Genomic DNA, 9,093 nt, shown 5'->3' on the forward strand with positions numbered 1-9,093 from the left:
TTGCTATCAGTGTGTTCTCTTGACAAAACTCTGTTACCCTTTCCCCTGCTTCATGTTGTACTCCAAGGCCAATTCTGCCTGTTACTCCAGGTATCTCTTGACTTCCTACTTTTGCACTCCAACCTTCTATGATGAAAAGAACATCCTTTTTTTTTTTTTCTGGTGTAAGTTCTAGAAGGTCTTTAAGTCTTCATAGAGCCATTCAACTTCAGCTTCTTCAGCATTAGTAGCTGAGCTATAGACCTGGATTACTGTGATGCTGAATGGCTTGCTCTGGAAACAAATTGAGATTGCTCTGTCATTTTTAAGACTGCACCCAAGTATTGCATTTCGGACTCTTCTGTTGACTATGAGGGCTACTCTATTTCTTCTAAGGGACTATTTTCCACAGTAGTAGATATAATGACCATCTGAATTAAATTTGCCCGTTCCCATCCATTTTAGTTCACAGATTTCTAAACTGTCAATTTTCACTCTTGCCATCTCCTGCTTGACCACATCCAATTTACCCTGATTCATGGACCTAACATTCCAGGTTCCTATGCAATATTGTTCTCTGCTGCTGCTAAGTCCCTTCAGTCATGTCCAACTCTGCGCGACCCCACAGACGGCAGCCCACCAGGCTCCCCTGTCCCTGGGATTCTCCAGGCAAGAATACTGGAGGGGGTTGCCACTTCCTTCTCGAATGCATTAAAGTGAAAAGTCAAAGTGAAATCACTCAGTTGTGTCCGACTCTAAGCGACCTCATGGACTGCAGCCTATCAGGCTCATCCATCCATGGTATTTTCCAGGCAAGAGTACTACCTTTACCACCAGACACATCCACAACTGAGTGTCATTTCCACTCTGATCCAGCTCTCTTTCTGGAGCTGTCTCTCCACTCCTCCCCAGTAGCATATTGGACACCTATAAACCTAGAGTGTCATTAAAGGACTGAAAAAGTATGGACCAACAGAAGAAGAAGATATTAAGAAGAGGTGGCAAGAATACACAGAAGAACTATACAGAAAAGATCTTCATGACCCAGATAATCATGATGGTGTGATCACTCACCTAGAGCCAGACATCCTGGAGTGCAAAGTCAAGTGAGCCTTAGGAAGCATCACTATGAACAAAGCTAGTGGAGGTGATGGAATTGCAGTTGAGCTATTTCAAATTCTAAAAGATGATGCTGTTAAAATGCTGCACTCAATATGCCAACAAATTTGGAAAACTCAGCAGTGGCCACAGGACTGGAAAAGGTCAGTTACCATTCCAGTCTCAAAGAAAGGCAATGCCAAAGAATGTTTAAACTACTGCACAATTGCATTCATCTCACACACTAGCAAAGTAATGCTCAAAATTCTCCAAGCCAGGCTTCAACAGTACATGAACTGAGAACTTCCAGATGTTCAAGCTGGACTTAGAAAAGGCAGAGGAACCAGAGATTAAATAGCCAACATAAACTGGATCATTGAAAAAGCAAGAGAATTCCAGAAAAGCATCTACTTCCGCTTCACTGAGTATGCTAAAGCCTTTGACTGTGTGGATCACAACAAACTGTAGAAAATTCTTAAAGAGATGGGAATACCAGACCACCTTACCTGCCTCTTGGGAAGTCTGTATGCAGGTCAAGAAGCTACAGTTATAACTGGACATGTAACAATGGATTGGTTCCAAATTGGGAAAGGAGTATGTCAAGGCTGTATACTGTCACCTTGCTTACTTAACTTATATGCACAGCACATCATGCAAAGTGCTGGACTGGATGAAGTACAAGCTGGAATCAAGATGCTGGGAGAAATATCAACAACCTCAGATATGTAGATGATACCACCCTTATGGCAGAAAGTCAAAAGGAACTAAAGAGCCTCCTGATGAAAGCGAATGAGGAGAGAGAAAAAGCTGGCTGAAAACTCAATATTCAAAAAACAAAGATCATGGCATCCAGTCTCATCATTTCATGGCAAATATGTGAGAAAACAATGGAACAGTGACAGCCTTTATTTTCTTAGGCTCCAAAATCACTGCAGATGGTGTCTGTAGCCATGAAATTAAAAGACGCTTTTCCTTGGAAGAAAAGCTATGACAAAACTAGGTCACATATTAAAAAGCAGAGACATTACTTTACCAACAAAGGTCCGTACAGTCAAAGCTACAGTTGTTCCAGTAGTCATGTATGGATATGAGTTGGACCATTAGGAAAGCTGAGCACAGAAGAATTGATGCTTCTGAACTGTGGTGTTGGAAAAGACTCTTGAGAGTCCCTTGGACTGCAAGGAGATCGAAGCAGTCAATCCTGAAGGAAATCAGTCCTGAATATTCATTGGGAGAACTGACGCTGATGCTGAAAATCCAATACTTTGGCCATCTGATGTGAAGAACTGGCTCATTGGAAAACATCCTGGTGCTGGGAAAGATTGAAGGAAGGAGGAAAAGGGGATGACAGAGGATGAGATGGTTGGATAGCATCACTGACTTGATGGACATGAGTTTGAGCAAGCTCCAGGAGTTGGTCATGGGTAGGGAAGCCTGGCATGTTGCAATCCATGAAGTTGCAAAGAGTTGGACACAACTGACCAACTGAAGTCAATCAACCTGGAGGGATTCATCTTTCAGTGTCATATCTTATTCCTTTTCATACTGTTCATGGGGTTCTCAAGGCAAGAATACTGGAGTGGTTTGCCATTCTGTTCTCCAAAATGGCGCCCAATTAAATTTTAACATTGTTGCACAGCAAAGGAAACCATCAAGAAAACAAAACCACAACTTACAGAATGCGAGAAAATATTTGCAAATTATGCAAATGACAAGAAGTAAATGTACAGAGCTCATACTACTTAACATCAAAAACTAAACAACCCAATCGAAATATGGGCAGAAGACCTGAATAAACATCTTTCCAAAGAAGACATACAGATGACTAACAGACACATGAAAAGATGCTCAACTTCACTAATTATAAAAAATGCAAATCAAAACCTCAAGAGATATCACCTTATACCTATCAGAAAGGCCATTATCAAAAAGTCTACATATAACAAATGTTGTCAGGGATGTGAAGAAAAGGGAACCCTCCTTCACTGTTAGTAGAAATATAAACTGGTGCCAACCACTATGAAAATCAGTATGAAGGCTCCTTAAAAAACTAAGAATAAAACTACCATATGATTCACTCTGTGTATGTTTCTGGAAAAAACAAAAACACTAATTTGAAAAGGTACATCCAGCCCAATGTTTACAGCAGCACTATTTATAATAGCTGAGATATAAAAACAACCCAAATACCCAATCAAGAGATGACTGGATTAAGATGTGAATTATATAAAAACAATGTAATATTCAGTTCAGTCGCTCAGTCGTGTCCAATTCTTTGTGACCACATGAATCGCAGCACACCAGGCCTCCCTGTCCATTACCAACTCCCAGAGTTCACTCAAACTCATATGCATCGAGTTGGTGATGCCATCCAGCCATCTCATCCTCTGTCGTCCCCTTCTCCTCCTGCCCCCAATCCCTCCCAGCATCAGGGTCTTTTCCAATGAGTCAGCTCTTCGCATGTGGTGGCCAAAGTACTAGAGTTTCAGCTTTAGCATCATTCCTTCCAAAGAAATCCCAGGGCTGATCTCCTTCAGAATGGATTGGTTGGATCTCCTTGCAGTCCAAGGGACTCTCAAGAATCTTCTCCAACACCACAGTTGAAAAGCATCAATGCTTCAGCACTCAGCCTTCTTCACAGTCCAACTCTCACATCCATACATGACCACAGAAAAAACCATAGCCTTGACTAGACGGACCTTTGTTGGCAAAGTAATGTCTCTGCTTTTGAATATGCTATCTAGGTTGGTCATAACTTTCCTTCCAAGGAGTAAGCCTCTTTTAATTTCATGGCTGCAGTCACCATCTGCAGTGATTTTGGAGCCCAAAAAGATAAAGTCTGACACTGTTTCCATTGTTTCCCCATCTGTTTGCCATGAACTGATGGGACCAGATGCCATGATCTTTGTTTTCTGAATGTTGAGCTTTAAGCCAACTTTTTCACTCTTCTCTTTCACTTTCATCAAGAGGCTTTTTAGTTCCTCTTCACTTTCTGCCATAAAGGTGGTGTCATCTGCATATCTGAGGTTATTGATATCTCTCCCAGCAATCTTGATTCCAGCTTGTACTTCATCCAGCCCAGTGTTTCTCATGATGTACTCTGCATAGAAGTTAAATAATCAGGGTGACAATATACAGCCTTGACATACTCCTTTTCCTATTTGGAACCAGTCTGTTGTTCCATGTCCAGTTCTAACTGTTGCTTCCTGACCTGAATATAGGTTTCTCAAGAGGCAGGTCAGGTGGTCTGGTATTCCCATCTCTTTCAGAATTTTCCACAGGTTATTGTGATCCACACAAAGTGAGCCATAAAAAATAATGAAATTTGTAGCAACATGGATGAACCTGGAAGATATTATGCTTAGTGAAATAAATGAGACAGAGGAAAAAAATACTGTATTGTATCACTTATATTTGGAATCTAAAAAATAATAAAAATGAAGGTATAATACCGAAAAAGACTCATAGATACAGAAAAAGACTCACAGATATAGAAAACAAATTTGTGGTTACCAAAGCAGAGAAGGAAAGGGGGGAGGGGCAAACTAGGAGTATGGGATTAACAGACACAAACTACTACATATAAAATAGATAAGCAACTATACTGTATAGTACATGAAATTATTCCCATTATCTTGTAATGCCTATAATGGAGTATAATCTGCAAAAACACTGTAACTTGAAACTAACACAATATTGTAAATTGACTATATTTCAATTTTAAAATAATAATAATACATTTGATGCTGATTTCCAGGCTGACTTGAGGCTCCACCATTACCAACCTGAAACTGCCACTGATGTGAGGTTTCCTAGGCTGTCTCTGTGGCCTGGACAACCAATCCAACTTTTTACTGGCCAGGATGGCCTACCTTTAACTGGTTTTCATAAATACAAAATTTGTATAATTGTTACTGGAACTACTTGGTGAAATATGGAACTAGTTAAAAGTACCATTTATTTTTAAATGTACACACACAGTTTCACATACAAGCAGCACCACATCTTTCACATTCAGCTAATCAATCAAGTTAATGTTTTTTATTACAGTATAGAAAACTCAGATCTTCCAAAATCATGTTTACTTAGTGTTTTTCAAGAAATCAAGAGGTACATGACTAAATAATGAAAAGGGTGAATTAAAATATATAATATACCAAGGTATAGTTAACTCACTTTTAAAGAAGCAGGGTCTAACTTTTACTCTGCCAGAAAGAGGGCTTTGATACAACTAGGAAAAGCAAATTATTTTCTGATGCGGTCTTTCTTGTACACATATGAATAACGTATATGAGGGCTTACTTCCCTACGAATCTAGTGCAGTATATTAGATTGAAATAGCATTTTAAGTTTAATGGATAAACTCACAATGATTATGTTTTCTATCAAAGTTTTTGTACAAGTGATCCCAACACGTGGTATGAATTCTACCATTTGTAACAATCTTTCCTCTCCTCCTGAGGGAAGTAATGAAAAAATGTTTTGAGCTGCACACCACTAAAGGTGAGTGACATCCGGAAAGAACTGAATATTGGTGGCCCAAAAGTGCCCTACTCATGTGATAAAAAGTCAACCACATCTCAGTTATGATGCATTAAATGGGAAAAGGGTTAGAATGAAACCAGGAGCCCGAGAGCTTTCCAACAATTTCAGATTACGACAAACATTCCAACATAGGTCTTTGCTGGAAAATTCCTCAGCCTTTCCTTGACATTCTGGTCCCAAATTTCCTATGTTTTTAAAACTCCAAATCTTTTTTCCCTTTCCGGACTCTTCCAGCCCATGCAACATGACCATAGAGGGTTCATGTTGTAAACGCGTCCACGTAAAAAATTACCGAAAAAGCAAGCTAAACTAACATCCCCAACCCTCCGCAAAAAAAAAAAAAAAAAAAACCACCTCCCCAAGGCTTTGGACGCTATTTGGCCTGCCATTCCAAAAAAGTGAGTTTCTGGGAAATTGTCGCCCATCAGAACCCAACTCTCCTCCTAAGATGCAAAGCTGGGAAAGCAGGAAGGGTAACAAACCGCCCCGGGCTCCTCTAATTGGGCCCCCACCACCCAGCACTCTGGGGGCGGGGGGCGGTGCGACGAGCAGGCAGCCAGCTTTAAAGGGTGATGAATTTTAAATGGCGAGCTTTTCAGAGCGCCCAAGGATCCAGGGCAAAGAAAGTCACCTTTGCTCCTGTCCTTTTAAGCTGCCTCCGCTTCATGAACAGAAAGAAGCAAAACAGCAATCCCCAGTTCCCACAGCTATGGGGAGGGCTCCCTTCCGCTCGACCCCTCGGTCGGCTCCACCCCCTGAGCCTGCCCCGCCCTCTAACCACGCCCCTAGCCTGCGGCCCCGCCCCCCAGGGTTGGCCCCACCTCAAACCTCTATCCACTTCGCAGCCCCGCTCACCGCCCAAGCCCTGCTCACTCACCTAGGTGCGGTGCGCGCAGCGGACGTTCTCGCGAGCCTTTCCCCCCTACCCCAACCCACACCCTCAAGCTGACGTGTCGGCCAGACCCCCGAGGGAGGCCGACGCCTTCACTCGCGCTCTGCGGCCTCTCTCTTACCGGTGGTCCGCGCCAGAGCAACTTCAGCAGTTTGGGCAGTGGCGGCAAGGCTGCCAACCGCCCGGGTTCTGTGGCTTGAAAATTTGACTTTCCCTCGTATTGGTTTTTGTGTTCTGTTTTGACTCTTAGAATTTTCCCGCGGCTGTTCGGCAGCTGAGCCGCGCGCGCACGTATTCGCAGTGCACTCTGGGGCTTGGCCAGCGACCCTGCACCCCGGCGGCCTCGCGGGAAAATTCCGACGAATCTCGTGCTCGTGGGGCGGGACGCGGGCCCAGGCTCGGCCGGAAGTCGGTCCGTTGGGGCGGGCCTAGGCGAGGGGTCCTACTGAGGCTGCCTTAGTTGTTCCTGAGCACTAAGCTGGTGTCGCGGGTTTCAAGTAGACCGCAGGAAGGACCTGAAGGGGGAAAACCCTGGGTTTTTAAATAGGTTGTTGCTCAATTTCAAGATTCTGTTCAAAATGCAGAAAATTTTTAAAAGAAAAATTGAGTCTTTGTCAGGAATGTAAAACCACTAAACAAAACCTAGAATATTTTCTAGGTATAGTCACATAAAAAAGGGAATCTTTCTTTGGATCCCTCACCACCAGCAAAATCAGTTCCATACAGTGTTTGATTGGGTTCAAATCAGTTCTACGCTGCATTTAAACCACTTAAATGGAAGGCATCTTTTTTTGTTTTTTTACAAACTTCCATTTTTGTCGTATTAGCGTGTCTTGGTGGATTTTTAATTCTTGAACCTAGTAATGCATGAAGTTTTTTCATAAATGTTTAAGTTCTTAAAAAAATTTTTTTTGAGGAAATATTTTTAAGATTTAACTTTTTTTTATCTATGACTTACAATTGTAAAATTACAATTTTACAGGTGCTTTCAAAAAACAAGGCAAGGTACACACATAATAAAAATAACCAAGCACCTTCAGCCTTCTTTAATGAAGGAATACCTACTTTACCAAATAAATTGGATTCAGGGATTAGATAATATATTAAATTTGTAAGTAAGGAAGTTAATGTGTTGGATAACTGTAACAAAAAAAATTGTTTTTTTGTTTTTTTTTTTATTAAAAGTGAAGGCGCTCAGTCGTGTCTGACTCTTTACAACCCCATGGACTGTAGCCTACCAGGATCCTCAGTCCATGGGATTTTTCAGACAAGAATACTGGAGTGGGTTGCCATTTCCTTCTCTGGGGGATCTTCCCGACCCAGGGATCGAACCCGGGTCTCCTGCATTGAAGGCAGGCACTTTACCGTCTGAGCTACCAGGAAAGCCTAAACGACCCAATCAAGGAGCTACAAAAAGAACCCTATCTAGAATTTGGGACAGAATTAGCAAGAACTGTAGCTATATAAAGGAATGAGATGTTAAACATATTCTTGAAAATATTGTCTGCCAGCTAAAGAGGTCTGTGCTTATTTGATGTGTGCCTAGTTCAATGTCTTCCCTGGTGGCTTCCCAGAACTTCCCTGGTGGCTCAGATGGTAAAAGCGTCTGGCTACAAGGTGGGAGAACTGGGTTCGATCCCTGGGTCGGTAAGATCCCCTGGAGAAGGAAATGGCAACCCACTCCAGTACTCTTGCCTGGAAAATCCCATGGACGGAAGAACCTGGTGGGCTGCAGCCCATGGGGTCCCAAAGAGTCGGACACGACTGAGCCATTTCATTTCACTTCACTTAGTTCAGTGTAGGTAGATCCACAGCAGAGCTTAGGTAGAGAGCTACATACTTGAGTGACATTCATCATGCCCCTTGGCCTTAGGAAGAAAGTCATTTTTGTGGTGACAAATATGAGCAAGTTTAGGTTTGTTTACCAGCAAGGGAAGCCACTAAACTATGTATTTCTTTAGAGAAAATATGTTCTGTTACTGAAGAAAGCTGAGCGCCGAAGAATTGATGATTTTGAACTGTGGTGTTGGAGAAGATTCTTGAGAGTCCCTTGGACTGCAAGGAGATCCAACCAGTCCATTCTAAAGGAGATCAGTCCTGGGTGTTCTTTGGAAGGACTGATGCTAAAGCTGAAACTCCAGTACTTTGGCTACCTCATGCTAAGAGTTGACTCATTGGAAAAGACCCTGATGCTGGGAGGGATTGGGGGCAGGAGGAGAAGGGGACGGCAGAGGATGAAATAGCTGGATGGCGTCACCGACTCAACAGACGTGAGTCTGAGTGAACTCCTAGAGTTGGTGATGGACAGGGAGGCCTGGCGTGCTGCGATTTATGGGGTCACAAAGAGTAGGACATGACCGAGTGACTGAACTGAACTGAATGTTAATTGAGGTCCTGCCGTATTATAGTTTTGTGCTGAACTGTGCTAAATTGCTTCAGTTGTGTCTGACTCTTGACCCTATGGGCCATATCCCAGCAGGCTCCTCTGTCCATAGGATTCTCTAGGCAAGAACACTGGAGTGGGTTACCATGCTCTTCTTCAGGGGATCTTCCCTACCCAGGGACAGAACTAGCATCTC

The 9,093-nt window shown here is 42.7% G+C and overlaps 1 protein-coding gene across 19 annotated transcripts in view; it reads right to left on the bottom strand.

The window, feature by feature from the left end:
• Positions 1-6,866, bottom strand: part of FANCC (FA complementation group C) — a 347,288-nt gene extending 340,422 nt beyond the window's left edge. For all 19 annotated transcript variants that reach the window (XM_061426131.1, XM_061426130.1, XM_061426127.1 and 16 more), the window contains exon 1: positions 6,636-6,866. The gene's annotated coding sequence lies outside the window, so the exon portion shown is untranslated. The remainder of the gene's footprint in view (positions 1-6,635) is intronic.
• Positions 6,867-9,093: the final 2,227 nt, after the last annotated feature.

This window comes from Bos javanicus, chromosome 8 (assembly GCF_032452875.1).
Source record: "Bos javanicus breed banteng chromosome 8, ARS-OSU_banteng_1.0, whole genome shotgun sequence".
Lineage (NCBI taxonomy): Eukaryota > Metazoa > Chordata > Mammalia > Artiodactyla > Bovidae > Bos > Bos javanicus.